This window comes from Triticum aestivum, chromosome 1A (genome assembly GCF_018294505.1).
Source record: "Triticum aestivum cultivar Chinese Spring chromosome 1A, IWGSC CS RefSeq v2.1, whole genome shotgun sequence".
Lineage (NCBI taxonomy): Eukaryota > Viridiplantae > Streptophyta > Magnoliopsida > Poales > Poaceae > Triticum > Triticum aestivum.
The window spans coordinates 156717294-156734016 of NC_057794.1; positions in this window are offsets into that span (position 1 = coordinate 156717294).

Genomic DNA, 16723 nt, shown 5'->3' on the forward strand with positions numbered 1-16723 from the left:
CATGGAAGCAGAAGCACGAGAGATGTCCCACCTCGCCGTGAAAGCAGCCGACATATCCCGCCACGCGACCGTAGTAGCACAGAGGTCCCACCGCACTGCCAAAGCAGCACGGAGGTCCCGCCACGCCGTCGGTGTAGCAGACTGGTCCGGCCGCGCCGCAGAAGCAGCAGAGATTTCCTGCCGCGCCATGAATGCAGCAGAGATGTCCTCCCGTGCCGCGGTGGCCTGGGAAAATGTCTCACGGGCAGGCACTGACTCTTACAGGCGCATGCATGCGATCGTCCATAGCCATATGGATCAAATCTCCGGCTGGGCGAGGTTGTAGGACGACATGAAAGCTTCGTTTGAACAGGCTACCGGCGTCATCTGACAACTAAGAGAGGGCAATGTGAAGCTCCGGGCAGAGCGCGACCTGCTAAGGGCAAAGATCGTCGAAAGTGCAGAGCAGCAAGAGGAGACCACTCCCTTATTGAAGAGGACCGACGTAATCGTCCAAAAACTTATGGACGAGAATGCCATGCTTTGCATCAAGCGCAAAAGGTTGGTCGAGGAATACGTGGATGTTCGCAAGCAGCATCTTGAGGACATGAAAGAGCTCATCGCCGCTCGCCGCAGAGACTAGTTCTCGCGGCCTGTAGCAACACATCAAGAAAGTAGAGATCAGTGAGCCAGATCGTTTTCTTCCTTCTTCTTTTGCCCTTATGTATTTTAGGCGTTGCCGCATGTGGCTTTTTTAATTATCTTCCTAAATATGTAAGACAATTATTATCCACTGTCATCGTCCTTATGTTCATCAGTCTTGCTATAAGTCGTAGTCGACGCTATATAGGTCCATCGGATCTTATATCAAGTTCCGTGCAAAACTTTCTTTTCATATTTTCTTTTTTTTCTCTTAAATCTCAGTCGAGTGAGACATAGCCACACCGTGAAATAGGGGCTCGGGCACCATTAATGGATACATTGGGAGGGAGGTGGGCGGCTGATAGAGGTCAAAGGGCTCTCTTCCCGATGAGCACATGCAATGGGTCTGATCACATGCCTCCCGAACTCAAATAGCTACCCCGCATGGTACCTCCTAGCCAATAAAAAAGGGGATGCGTGGCGGCACGTAATTGGTAAGTAGAATGCCCACGGTTTCAATAATACTTGTGTTTCCGATTTGTAATATGACATCACTTATTTCGAAATGACATTGTTGATTGTTAATGTGTGCGCCTTCGTAAATCGGACACAAAAATTACCACAGCATGTTGGTGCCATGTCATGACACCATGCCAAGTTTCATGATTTTCAGGCGAGTTTTGGATTTACGTGAATTTTAAAACCAAGTTTCTTGATGTTTCTGGCCGAGCTAAGACGCCCAGATGTTTGAATTCCATTCCCACTTCTTCCATGGGACCTAGAAGTTCACCCAAGTACACATAAATGATTTTCCAACTAACTTCTGCGCACTGGAGCATGTGCTTGTACTTCAAATTTGAATTGTGTGCATTAAATGCCTGGAAAATCAATTAATGTATGAAAAGGTCAAACAAACCCAGAATAATTCCAAAATTTAGCACGAAAGTCCTATTTGGTCTAAGCTGCCTGTGTAAAAAAATCAAGGTGGGAGAAGGCATTGTATGTCGTTTTGCACACGGAGGTGACACGTTCCCTCTCAGAACCATGAGCCTTCTTGAGAGAAGCTCCAGTTTGCAAGAACCTTATACCAAAGCTTGTCCCAATTCGGCCAAAAAAACTACCACATCATGGTGGTGCCATGTCATGACACCATGCCAAGTTTCATGATTTTCAGGCGTGTTTTGGATTTACAAGAATTAAAAAACCAAGTTTTTCAATATTTCCAACCGAGGCACGACACCCAAATGTTTGAATTCCATTCCCATTTATTGCATGGGACCTACAAATTTACCCAAGGACACACATGTGATTTTTCAACCAACTTTGGTGCACTGAAGCATGTGCTTGTAGTTCAAATTTGAATTATGCACATTAAATGCCCAAAAATTCAATTAATGTATAAAAAAGGCCAAACGAACCCGAAATAATTTCAAAATTTAGCACGATACTTCTATTTGGTCTAACCTACCTGTGTAAAAAAAATTAAGGCGGGAGAAGGCAGTGTATGTCGTTTTGCACACGGAGGTGGCACGTTCCCTCTCGGATCCACGAGCCTTCTTGAGAGAAGCTCCGGTTTGCAAGAAGCCTATACCAAAGCTTGTCCCAATTCGGCCAAAAAATTTACCACAGCATGTTGGTGCCATGTCATGACACCATGCCAAGTTTCATGATTTTCATGTGTGTTTTGGATTTACATGAATTAAAAAACCAAGTTTCTTAATGTTTCCGGCGAGCCACGACGCCCAGATGTTTGAATTGCATTCCCATTTCTTGCATAGGACCTAGAAATTCACCCAAGGACACACATGTCATTTTTCAACCAACTTTGGTGCACTGGAGCATGTGCTTGTAGTTCAAATTTAAATTATGCACATTAAATGGCCAAAAATTCAATTAATGTATAAAAAAGTCCAAACAGACCCAGAATAATTCCAAATTTTAACACGACACTCATATAGTTCCATGTTGCCTCTGTAAAAAATCAAGGGGGGAGGCAGCCTATATCATTTCGCACACAAAGGTGACACGTGCCCCCTCGGGAACCACGAGTCTTCTCGAGAGAAGCTCCCATTTGCAAGAAGCTTATACCAAAACTTGTCCAAATGCGGCCAAATTTTTTACCACGGCATGTTGGTGCCACGAAATGACACCATGCCAAGTTTCATGATTTTCAGGCGAGTTTTGAATTTCTAGGAATTTAAAACCAAGTTTCTCAACGTTCCCGATCGAGCCATGACACCGAGATGTTTAAATTTCATTCCCATTTCTTGCATGGGACCTATAAACTCACCCAAAGACACACATGTGATTTTTCAACAAACTTTGGTGCACTGGAGCATGTGCTTGTAGTTCAAATTTGAATTATGCACATTAAATTCCTAGAAACTTAATTAATGCATAAAAATGCCAAACGAACCCGGAATAATTCCAAATTTAAACACGACACTCATGTAGTTGCATGTTCACCATACATAAATGTTCTAGCAATTCAAACACCATCCTTTACCTCCGTAACACCATTTTGTCTTTCAAAACATAATGAAAAAATTAGGTATACCACAAACAGTTTACTAGAAAGAATCGTGTGGGATGCGATATAAAATATCTTGGCGCACCGTCTTGTCTAGCTTACGTAGGAAGCTTCGTCATCTACAGTCCACCGCCCGCGCTTGAACCACACTTGCGCGCCAGTTTCTTGCGGCACCAAGCAAAATTTTTCTACCACCGCGGAAATATCTATCTCCCCGCCCCCTACCTCCACCAAAAGCCACATTTCCAATGTTCCTCCTTGCTTTCCATGTTCAAACCTTCAACGCTGCTTACTGGCAGCTCAGCCTCCTCGTCGGCGACCCTTCTTCTTGCAGCGTCGCCTCCTCGCCGGCTACCCTTCTTCTTGCAGCGCCGCCTCCTCGCCGGCGATCCTTCTTGTTGCAGTGCCGCCTCCTCGCCAGCGAACCTTCTTCTTACTGTGTCGCCTCCTCATAGATGACCCTTCTTCTTGTTGTGCGGCCTCATCGATATGGTCAGGTAATCCACACCCCACCCACACTATCCTCCTCCTTCCCCGTCCCACATGCCCCAACCGGTGGTGCGATACCTTCCGCCAAAATCACTGTCCCCGTCCTCCAATTAAGTGCCGCCCACAACCATTTTGCACGTAGTATAACGTGGAGCTTAGTAGCATCTGCCAGCGGAGAACCAAATCGCGGCCGCACGCGCATGAGGTCACTATGGCTGCCATGCGTGCCGATCGCCAGATCTTGGAGGAGCACCTCGTGTTCGAGGCCATCGTTGACACCGCGACGCGGTTGTCTACTTTAGAATATAGTTCGAGTTGTTTTCTCGAGGCCACCGCCAGTGGCTTCTAGTGATTTGTCCTCTGTAATGTTAGTACGCAATTTGATGTCCAGTTAACAGTTTGGTCCTCTGAAATGTAATGTTCAGTTAATAGTTTGGTCCACTGAAATGTAATGTTTAGTTAACAGTTTGGGCCAACAATTGCTACATTTCGTAGTACTGTTCTCAAGCATTCTTTGTTTTGTTAACTGTCTTATCTTCTCTTACTCCCTCCATTCCCTTATACAAGGCCACTATGAAAAATACATTTTGCATCTATACAAGGCCACTAACAGTAATTGAGGAAAAAATTAATGATGTTTCGTCATACTACCAACTTTTTTAATATTGCATGCATGTAGTCATAATGACACTGTGCTACTTCCTTCTCATTCATTCCTTGCATGCATACGGGTGTATTAATGATCCTGGTTAACAAAAAGAAAAGTTGGCTTGCAAAGCAGTCATTAATTTTTACCTTGTATAAGGGAATGGAGGGAGTACATGTTTCTATTCTGCAATGTTGTGCCCAGTTAACTGTTTTGGTTCATTTGGTCTGTTGTCCATTTAACTGTTTGGTTCAATTCTGTAATTTGATTTTCATTTGTTGTGGGTACAATTTTGTATTGTTATGCATGTGAGAAATTAATCAAATTTGGTTGTACTCAATACATATTCTACTAGTAGTATCTCAGTTAACCTGATCAAGATCCTCATTATGTGTGTTGCAGGGAAACAATGGGAGACACTGTGGTTTACCATCGAGGTTTGCTCATGCAAGGTCCTTCCGCTAATAGCACATTATTGTGCAGTTGCAGGAATCATTCTAATATTTAGGTTTCTTACAATTCAGTCTTGCACATGTAGGTCCTGCTATTAGAGGCTTAGACCCACTATTCGGCCCATTTTGCATATGGGGAAATGAGATGTCCATGAAAATCAATCAAGTCAAAAAACTCAGAAAGATTGTTAGGATGAAGAAACTTGCGACGAATAACAGCAAGATCTTTGTTTGCACAATGAAGAAGACATCAGTCCATTATAGGATGGTACTAACTCTTTTACCTTGTTTTTACCCCTTGCGCCATTTCAAAATTTATAACAGCGATTTATGTATATCTTTGCTTTTAGTACTTTTCAAAGCAGTTCACCGATGATTACCTCTCAAACCAACTGCATGGTCAAGAGGCGAGGAAGGTATTCATTCAACACCCATGATACAATATTGAAGTCTTCCTGAAGAGGATGAAGGTTGGGTAGGCAATTATCCATAGCCACAAGCCTAAAGTTTCAGGACATCCAACATCACTGAAGGCTCAATATTTACCTTCCGCTTCTGCAGTTTCCAATATGAGATTCATCTTTCAATTTACCGTGTATGATGCTACTTTCCAAAGATTTTCGATGTTGCATGTGAAACTTGGTGCTGTTGTGTAATGGTGTAACTGAGTGCCGAAGCTATCTGATGTAATTAGATTATGAAATCTTGGTTGCCGTTATACATATATGAAATATCTGGTGTGTTTTATAAGAAATATCAATTTGATTACTACATGGATTATCAATAATAGGCTAATTACCTTGCTTATTGGGGTTTTCTATTGCAGACAGTTACTTAGACAGCACCATGGGCGATGAACTCAAACAACCCACACGGTTTCTAAAAAGTAGGTGTGTTCGATCAACTAACAATCACACATGACTTCCAGCAGAGAACTGTTTGCGTTAGGCCACCTTGCACAAACATTTCCACACAAAAAACTGTGTGTGATATACATACGAACGGAAATGTTTTTCTGGGATTCACCGTGTGGGATGTACATATGAACAGAAACGATTTGGTTTTGATGCCTCGCCAGATCGCACACGAGCTCATTTTGCCCTAGCCTATGTGCCAGGAGGGCCTATCCGCGACGGTTTCTGGGTCATGTGGGAAGGACCCCCCTATCGCCCACACTCACTTGGCGACGGTTCCAAACGCCATCGTGGAAAGGGCTTAAAAATAGTTTGTATAGCACGTCACTGCACCAGTGTCGGTACAAAGATTGAACACTAAAGAAGAACTAGGGCTTCGGAGGAGATGGTGATGTTGAAGATGTTGATGGAGATTGCCCTCCCCAAGATGGGAGAGTTGTTGGTGATGATGATGATGATGATTTCCCCCTCCGGGAGGGAAGTTCCCCCGGCAGAATCGCTCCGTCGAAGGGAAAAAGTTCTCCTGCCCAAGTTTCGCCTCGAGACGATGGCGCTTCGTCTCGAAAGTCCTCCCCTTATTTTTTCTAGGTCAAAATGATTTATACACCAGAAGAGGCGCACCGGAGGTGGGCCGAATGATACATCTCCGTCGTATCTACTTTTCCAAACACTTTTGCCCTTGTTTTGGACTCTAACTTGCATGATTTGAATGGAACTAACCCGGACTGACGATGTTTTCAGCAGAATTACCATGGTTTTATTTATGTGCAGAAACAAACGTTCTCGGAATGACCTAAAACTTCACGGAGCAACTTTTTGGAAAATATAAAAATTACCTGCAAAAGATGAAGGCCAAGGGGCCCACCACCTGTCCACGAGGGTGGGGGGCGCGCCTGCCCCCGTAGGGCGCGCCCCCTACCTCGTGGGCCCCCTAGTGCCTCTCCGACTCCAACTCCAACTCTATATATTGTGTTTCTGGGAGAAAAAAATCAAAGAGAAGAATTCATCGCGTTTTACGATACGGAGCCGCCGCCAAGCCCTAAAACCTCTCGGGAGGGCTGATCTGGAGTCCGTTCGGGGCTCCGGAGAGGGGAATCCGTCGCCATCGTCATCATCAACCATCCTCCATCACCAATTTCATGATGCTCACCGCCGTGCGTGAGTAATTCCATCATAGGCTTGCTGGACGGTGATGGGTTGGATGAGATTTATCATGTAATCGAGTTAGTTTTGTTAGGGTTTGATCCCTAGTATCCACTATGTTCTGAGATTGATGTTGCTATGACTTTGCTATGCTTAATGCTTGTCACTAGGGCCCGAGTGCGATGATTTCAGATCTGAACCTATTATGTTTTCATCAATATATGAGAGTTCTTGATCCTATCTTGCAAGTCTTTAGTCACCTATTATGTGTTATGATCCGTTAACCCCAAAGTGACAATAATCGGGATACTTACCGGTGATGACCGTAGTTTGAGGAGTTCATGTATTCACTATGTGTTAATGCTTTGTTCCGGTACTCTATTAAAAGGAGGCCTTAATATCCCTTAGTTTCCGTAAGGACCCCGCTGCCACGGGAGGGTAGGACAAAAGATGTCATGCAAGTTCTTTTCCATAAGCAAGTATGACTATATTCGGAATACATGCCTACATTACATTGATGAACTGGAGCTAGTTCTCTGTCACCCTAGGTTATGACTATTACATGATGAACCGCATCCGGCATAATTCTCTATCACCGATCCATTGCCTACGAGCTTTCCATATATTGTTCTTCTCTTATTTACTTTTCCGTTGCTATTGCTATCATCACTACAAAATACCAAAAACACTACTTTTACTACTATTACCTTTTGCTACCGTTACCACTACTATCATATTACCTTGCTACTAAACACTTTGCTGCAGATATTAAGTTTCCAGGTGTGGTTGAATTGACAACTCAGCTGCTAATACTTGAGAATATTCTTTGGCTCCTCTTGTGTCGAATCAATAAATTTGGGTTGAATACTCTACCCTCGAAAACTGTTGCGATCCCCTATACTTGTGGGTTGTCACCGAGGAGGGCACAACCCACCAGGGCGCGCCTGGGGGCCCTGGCATGCCCAGGTGGGTTGTGCCCACCTGGTGGGCCCCCTCTGATAGTTATTTGCTCTAATAATTCTTATATATTCCATAAAAATATCTGTGAAGTTTGGGCTCATTTCGAGTTGTGTAGAATAGGTGGCCTGACGTAGCTTTTCCAGGTCCAGAATTCTAGCTACCGGTATTCTCCCTCTTTGTGTGAACCTTGCATATTATCAGAGAAAAGGCATTAGAATTACTCCAAAAAGCATTATTATGCATAAAAACATCATAAATAAAAGTAGGAAAACATGATGCAAAATGGACGTATCAAATATGCATGTGCTTGCTCCTACTTGCAATTATTATGAGAGAGGAACTACATCTCCGCCTCTCTATGTTTCCAATACAATAAAATTGCAAGAAATTGTTTATGCTATGTGTTTGCCTTTACTTTGTGTGCATGAATTATTCTTTTATGACATGCCGATGCATAGGAAGAGAGTTAGACTTCATTGTTGCATGATATATATTACTTTGTGCCCAATACTAAATTACAAATCATTGCTAATTAAAATTGGCTTTGATATACCTTGGGATCCGGGTGGATCCATTACTTGAGCACTATATGTGTAGCTTAATGGCTTTAAAGAAAGCGTTGCCAGGGAGATAACCCAGAAGTTTTAGAGAGTCAGTTATTTCTATTGAGTGATTTTAAAAAGTTTAGAAACAAAAACATAAAGTGGTGGACCTAAAACTTTTCAAAAAGGAAAGCGAAAGTAAGAAAGACGAGCACCGTTGAAGTGGGGGAGCTCCTTGAACTTTGTTCATGCCCATGGGAACTTTGCAAATCTTGAATTATAGAAACTTTTCAACAAAATTAATTATCCCCTTGTACAAATCCATTGTATTATAAAAATAATGTCCCAAGATTTGCCTTTAGGATTTAGATTGCTTGTTTGGTATGCGTAGTGGAAAAACAGAAACTTTGGCTGTAGCGTGTGAATTTACATTTTTTACTGGAATGTCAAAAGTTTCTGAAAGTTTTACATAGTACTTATATACAAATTATTTATTTTTTCCTAATTTTTCAGAATTTTTGGAGTTAAATAAGTATGGTGAATTTTCAGATTACTACATATTGTCCTGTTTTTAGACAGATTCTGTTTTTGATGCATTGTTTTGCTAGTTTTGATAAAACTATTGATTTTATCGGTGATATAAGCCATGGAGAAGTTATAATATAGTAGCTACAATGCAAAAACAAAATATGAATGGATTTGCAATAGTACTTAAAATGGTGATTTGCTTTATTATACTAATAGATCTCATGAGGGTTTTGTTATGTTTTGTGTGATTGAAGTTTTCAAGTTTTGGGTGAGATCATGGTGGATGAAGGAATAAGGAGTGGCAAGACCCTAAGCTTCGGGAAGCTTGGGGATGCCCATGAAGGCATCCCCTCTTTCTTCTAACGATCATCGGTAATTTTACTTGGAGCTATATTTTTATTCGTCACATGATATGCGTAAATTTTGGAGCGTCGTGTGCTTTCCTTCTTATTTTAATAATGCACCATGCTGGTATGAGATAGTCCTTGGTTGATTTATAGAATGCTTCATGCACTTCACTTATACATTTTGAGTATGACTTTATAGAATGCTTCATGTGCTTCACTTATATCTCTTGAAATTTGGATTGCATGTTTCCCTACACATAGAAAACCGCCATTTGTAGAATGCTCTTTTGCGTCACTTATATTTGTTTGAGCGTGGGCATGTCTTTTGTAGAAGAATTAAACTCTCATGCTTCACTTATATCTATTTAGAGAGTTAACAAGAATTGGTCATTCACATGGTTAAGTCATAAAATCCTACATAAAAACTTGTAGATCATTGAATATGATATGTTTGATTCCTTGCAATAGTTTTGCGATATAAAGATGGTGATATTAGAGTCATGCTAGTGAGTAATTTTGGATTGGTAGAAATACTTGTGTTAAGGTTTGTGATTTCCGAAGCATGCACGTATGGTGAACCGTTATGTGATGAAGTCGGAGCATGATTTATTTTTGATTGTCTTCCTTATGAGTGGTGGTCGGGAACGAGCGATGGTCTTTTCCTACCAATCTATCCCCCTAGGGGCATGCGTATTAGTACTTTGCTTCGATGGCTAATAAATTTTTGCAATCACTATGTGAGTTCTTTATGACTAATGTTTAGTCCATGGATTATACGCACTCTCACCCTTCCATCATTGCTAGCCTCTTCAGTACTGTGCATTGCCCTTTCTCACCTCAAGAGTTGGTGCAAACTTCGCCGGTGCATCCAAACCCCGTGATACGATACGCTCCATCACACATAAACCTCATTATATCTTCCTCAAAACAACCACCATACCTACCTATCATGGCATTTTCATAGCCATTCCGAGATATATTGTCATGCAACTTCCATCGTCATCATATACATGACTTGAGCATTCATTGTCATGATCGTAAGATAGCTAACATGATATTTTCATGGCTTGTCTATTTTTTTATATCTTTGCTATGCTAGATCATTGCACATCCTGGTACACTGCCAGAGGCATTCATATAGAGTCATACTTTGTTCTAGATATCGAGTTGTATTATTCAGTTGTAAGTAAATAAAAGTGTGATGATCATCATTATTAGAGCATTGTCCCAGTGAGGAAAGGATGATGGAGACTATGATTCCCCCACAAGTCGGGATGAGACACCAGACGAAAAAAAGAGGCCAAAAAAAGGAGAGAGCCCCCCCCCCAAAAAAAATAGAAAAAAGAAAACAAAAAATGATAGAAAAAGAGAGAAGGGGCAATGCTACTATCCTTTTACCACACTTATGCTTCAGAGTAGCACCATGTTCTTCATATAGAGAATCTCTTGAGTCATCACTTTCATATACTAGTGGGAATTTTTATTATAGAACTTGGCTTGTATATTCCGATGATGGGTATCCTCAAATGCCCGAGGTCTTCATTAGCAACAAAGTTGGATGCACACCCACTTAGTTTTCAGTTTGAGCTTTCATACAGTTATAACTCTTAATGCATCCATCGCATGGCAATCCCTACTCCTCGCATTGACATCAATTGATGGGAATCTCCATTACCAATTGATTAGCCACGTCGATGTGATACTTTCTCCTTTTTGTCTTCTCTGCACAACCTCCACCATCATATCCTATTCCACCTATAGTGCTATATCTATGGCTCACGCTCATGTATTGCGTGAAAATTGAAAAAGCATGAGAACATTAGAAGTATGAAAAAATTTCTTGGTTTGTCATCGAGGTTGTGCATGATGAAATACTTTATGTGATGAAGATGGAGCATATCCAGACTATATGATTTCGCAGGGATAACTTTCTTTGGCCATGTTATTTTGAAAGGACATGATTGCTTTATTAGTATGCTTTAAGTATTATTGTATTAATGTCAAATGGTAGACTATTGCTTTGAATCACTCGTGTCTTAATATTCATGCCATGATTAGATCATATGATCAAGATTATGCTAGGTAGCATTCCACGTCAAAAATAATCTTTTTTATCATTTACCTACACGAGGACGAGCAGGAATTAAGCTTGTGGATGCTGTTACGTCTTCGTCGTATCTATAATTTTTTATTGTTTCATGCCAATATTTTATAACTTTCATATACTTTTGGCAACTTTTTATACTATTTTTGGGACTAACATATTGATCCAGTGCCCAGTGCCAGTTCCTGTTTGTTGCATGTTTTTTGTTTCGCATAATATCCATATCAAACGATGTCCAAATGCGATAAAAACTTACGGAGATTTTTTTTGGAATATATGTTATTTTTGGGAATTGGAATCAACCCGAGATGATGCCCAAGGGGCCCACAAGCCCTAGGGGCGCGCCCCCTCCCCTGGGCATGTCTGGAGGCTTGTGGCCACCCCGTGAGGCGGTTGGTGCCCTTCTTTCGCTGCAAGAAAGATAATATCTGGATAAAAATCGTGTTAAAATTTTAGCCCAATCGGAGTTACGGATCTTCAGAAATTTAAGAAACGGTGAAAGTCCAAAAAACAAAACGCAGAAACAGAGAGAGAGGGAGAGAGAGAGAGAGAGAGAGATCCAATCTCGGAGGGGCTGTCGCCCCTCCGCCGCCATGGAGGCCAAGGACTAGAGGGGAAACCCTTCTGCCATCTAGGGGGGACGTCAAGGAAGAATAAGAAGGAGGGGCTCTCTCCCCCTCTCTCCAGGTGGTGCCAAAATGACGTTAGGGCAAATCATCGTGTGACGGCGATCTACTCCAACAACTCCGTCATCTTCACCAACACCTCCATCACCTTCCCCCATCTATATTCAGCGGTCCACTCTCCCGCAACCCGCTGTACCCTCTACATGAACATGGTGCTTTATGCTTCATATTATTATCCAATAATGTGTTGCCACCCTATGATGCTTGAGTAGATTTTTGTTGTCCTATCGGTGATTGGTGAATTGCTATGATTGGTTTAATTTGCTTGTGGTTATGTTGAGGTCGTATGGTGGCCATCATATGGGTGCGTGTGGATCACACCATAGGGTTATTTGTATGTTGATAGGACTATGTATTGGAGGGCAAGGGTGATAGCAGCTTCAGCCTAGCATAGAAATTGATGCATACAGGATTGAAGGGGGACCAATATATATTAATGCTATGGTTGGGCTTTACCTTAATGAACATTAGTAGTTGTGGATGCTTGCTAATAGTTCCAATCATAAGTGCATAGAATTCCAAGTAAGGGATGACATGCTAGCAATGGTCTCTCCCACATAAACTTGCTATCGTTCTAGTAACGTAGTCAATTACTTAGGGACAATTCTACAACTCCTACCACTACTTTTCCACACTTGCTATACTAACTTAATTGTTATTTATCTAAACAGCCCCTAGTTTCTATTTACATGCTCTTTATTATCTTGCAAACCTATCCTACAACACCTACAAAGTACTTCTAGTTCATACTTGTTCTAGGTAAAGCAAATGTTAAGCATGCATAGAGTTGTATCAGTGGTCGATAGAACTTGAGGGAATATTTGTTCTACCTTTAGCTCCTCGTTGGGTTCAACACTCTTACTTATCGAAAGAGGGTACAACTGATCCCTTATACTTGTGGGTTATTAACAAGCACCTCCTATACTACATCTGTAAGGGCATATTTCTCCCTATGTGGTTTTGGTGATTGATGACAGTGCATTTGCGGACTAATCGTGTGCATTGAGCATTTCAGATATCTCATGTATAGGCACAAGACAATTCGGTGCCCCTCGGAGCATATCGAAGACGACGGTTTTTTTACGTTTCTTTTTGGTGGATTTTGAGTCATAGGAAAGTCGTACTATTAAGAGGGGGTCCGCTTCGGAAAGGTTAGGGTGGAATCAACACGTACACATCTGTTCCTTAGCACCACCTTTCCTTCGCTGCATTGGAGCACCGTCTGTTTATCCTTGTCGCTGCGAGATGAAGGCCTCCAAGTGGTATAGGTTCTGTGGCGTGCGGTAGTACTACTCACGGGAGCAGTAGTACCGTAGGGGCCCATGGTAGTACCACCCTGACTAGAGGTAGTACCGCGCCACGCGGTAGTACCACTCCTCGCGAGCGGTAGTACCGCTGCCTCTACCCCAGAACGCTGGCGCGCGCGGAAGTAGGCGTGGAAGTAATTTTTTACTTCCGCCCCTACGTGGTAGTACCACTCCCTGCGAGCGGTAGTACCGTGCCAGATTTTTGCACGTCCCAAACTCAGTGGAAGTAGTCACGGACGAAATTTATTTAGTCCGTGCCTCTTCCTAGCCTAGTTGAGCCCTGCCCTGCGGTAGTACTGCAGGGGCGCGCGGTAGTACCGCTCTGGTGGTTCTACCGCTCGTTGCCTTGTGCAACAGGACCTCACCTGGCTTCTACCACACAAGCGGTAGTACCGCGGCAATGTGCGGTAGTACTGTAGCGCCATGCTGTAGTATCGCGGGCGTGTGCGGTAGTGCCGTGACTTGCGGGCCGAGTAGGTGGGTAACGGTTGGATCTTGTCCCCCACTATATAAAGGGGATCTTCTTCCCCAAGAAGACTACCTCTTCCCTCCCCAAGCTCCATTGTTGCTCAAAGCTCCATTTTCGCTCGATCTCTCTCCCTAGCCAATCAAACTTGTTGATTTCTAGGGATTGGTTGAGAAGGCCCCGATCTACACTTCCATCAAGAGAAATTTGATTGCCCCCATTAATCCCTTGCGAATCTTGTTACTCTTGGGTGTTTGAGCACCCTAGACGGTTAAGGTCACCTCGGAGCCATATTCCATTGTGGTGAAGCTTCATGGTGTCATTCGGAGCCTCCGATTAAGTTGTGGAGATTGCCCCAACCTTGTTTGTACATGTTCGGTCGCCGCCTCCAAGGGCACCAATAATGGAATCACGACATCTCGCATTGTGTGAGGGCATGAGGAGAATACGATGGCCCTAGTGGCTTCTTGGGGAGCATTGTGCCTCCACACCGCTCCAACGAAGACGTACTTCCTCTCAAAGGGAAGGAACTTCGGTAACACATCCTCGTCTCCACCGGCTCCACTCTTGGTTATCTCTTACCTTTACTTGTGCAAGCTTATATTGTGTTGTATCCCTTGCTTGTTTGTGTGCTTGTTGTTGTTGCATCATATAGGTTGTTCACCTAGTTGCATATCTAGACAACCTACTTTGATGCAAAGTTTAATTTGATAAAGAAAAGCTAAAAATTGTTAGTTTCCTATTCACCCCCTCTAGTCAATTATATCGATCCTTTCAACCTCGGTGGCCGCGGCGGCGGCGGCTCCTTGTCCCGGAGCAACGTGTTGGTGAAGGAGATGGCGGCACAAAGGGAGTGGTGCAATATGACGTGTCGGGTGGCGTTCGAGAAGTCTGACGAGGCACCGACGGCCTGGGTCCTCGCGGACCCCAACCCCATGGAGGCCTAGGCCCACAATCTGTCGATGACCATCGTGGAGATGAGCACGAGGCAACGTGTTGGGTGGCGTTTGCGAAGTCCAATGAGGCGATTGCGCCGCCTCGGCAGGGAGTTCGCCAAGATCAAGGAGGAGTGGTCGCTCAACGACACCTCCCTTGCCGCCGATAGGGGCAAGGACAAGGCTCCCTAGCCAAGGTCGGTGTTAGCTGGGGAGGCCCTCTGCACGACCCAGAAGGAAGCATCTCCTTCGTGAGCACTAGGCGGGCCGCGTAGAGCTGTCCCGCCTCCCGCCCTTTCACCGCTGGAAGGACCACTCCAACGAGGACGCCTCGGATGGAAACAAAAGTGGCGCCGGCCAGCCCAGCCAGGAATACGTGGTCACCGTGCACTACAAATTAGTTTAGTTTTTTAAGGCTTTATTAGTTGAACGGACAAAATATCATCTAATTTATGTAATTTATGTCCAAACGTATGTTTGCTTGCATGTATTCTTTCATGTTTGCATGGATTATGTTCTGATTTATTTTTATTGCGGGCAAATTTTTAGGGCAAATGTTTGATGATTGGCTCTTATATCATTGTCTGTAGAGAAGTCCGGACTCGTCCGTGGACAAATAGTTTGTCTGTTTTGGGGCTGCTGTTGGAGCCACCCTTAGAGCAACTCCAACGCCGATCCTCAAACCGCCCGCAACTGTATGGACCACGCGGTCCAGACGTGTTGTGCCATTCAACACGGGCCTGTATCGGTATGCTCAACGGTCCAGGCACACTTTCTCCCACAAACTAGAGACAAGCTAAGGGGGTTTTGCGAGAGTCCTCACAGCAGCTACGCCTGCTTCTGACCACCCTATCCCACCCAAAACGCTCCTCCCTTTCTTGCGCGAGTTCTCGCCGCTCGCCAGCTACCTGCATTCATGCCGTTGTAGAGCAGCCGCTCAACATTGAAGCCGGCATAGAGCGGACGCGACCTCTCACTGGCTCCGGTATTGAAGCGGCGCGCCGGCCGAGGGCGCCGCCCACTGAACACCTAGCTGAACACGCCTCCTCGCTGCATTCGAACGCCTCCATAAACCCATGCTTGTGTCGAGAAACCTACTTCGGCACATGTCCGTTCATGGGCGGGTCGGCGTTAAACACAACGCCGGGCAAGCTCGTCCCGTTAGTCTACTATTCAAACAATGTCAGATGCTGGGCAAGAGTCGCACCACAACTCCACTCCCCATCTCCTGGTTGCACCATTTTCTCTACACTATCCATGGCATCCAGCGAGGAAGAGCAATTCTCTGGCATAAAAGCCTGCTGGGTGGCCTGCGAAACCCGCTAGATACGAGCCAGGCAACTCTTTGCTCCACCTCCCTCGCCTAACCCAACGGAGCAAGTTGTCGCTCCAAGCCGGCGGGTGGATCAGCAGTGGCGACATCCTCCAGGCAGGCACGCGGGGGAGCACGACGGAACGGGCATCGTGGCTACCATGGACGAGGTCATCCGCCGTCAACATTGGCGGAACCGCGCACGATCGGTGGAGAAAGAAACCTGCTATGTGGTGATCGACGAGTTGGTGGCCAGCGCGCCTGCGTCCATCGCCAACATTGAGTAAAAGTAAAACATGAGAGGCCGTCGCCGCTTGGGTCCTAGGAAGGCCACCGCCGACGCGTCGCCGACGTGCGCAGTCAGTGACTTGCCAGGTTCAACACAGACCATCGTCGACCCCTGCCTCCGCTTCATGGGAGCGGAGGAGCCCCCTTCCCCTTTGGCTGAAGCACACCCCTTGGCCACTCTGATGAGCGGCACAACCGGACATAGGGAAGATACGGGGGAAGAATATACCTTCGAGGCTCCCGGCAGTCCGATGTCGTAGACTAGTGTAGTGTATCCGTGTCGTAGGAATGGAGTTCGACGCGGTCAGACGTGGACATAGTTTTATCCTTTTTAGTTAAAATATGTCCAAAATGTAAATGTTTTTGTCTGATTTGTATGAAGAATCCGTTGTGTTTGCATGAATTTCACCCGGTTTGTTGAAAACGTGTTTAAAATGTATGCATGTAGTTTTG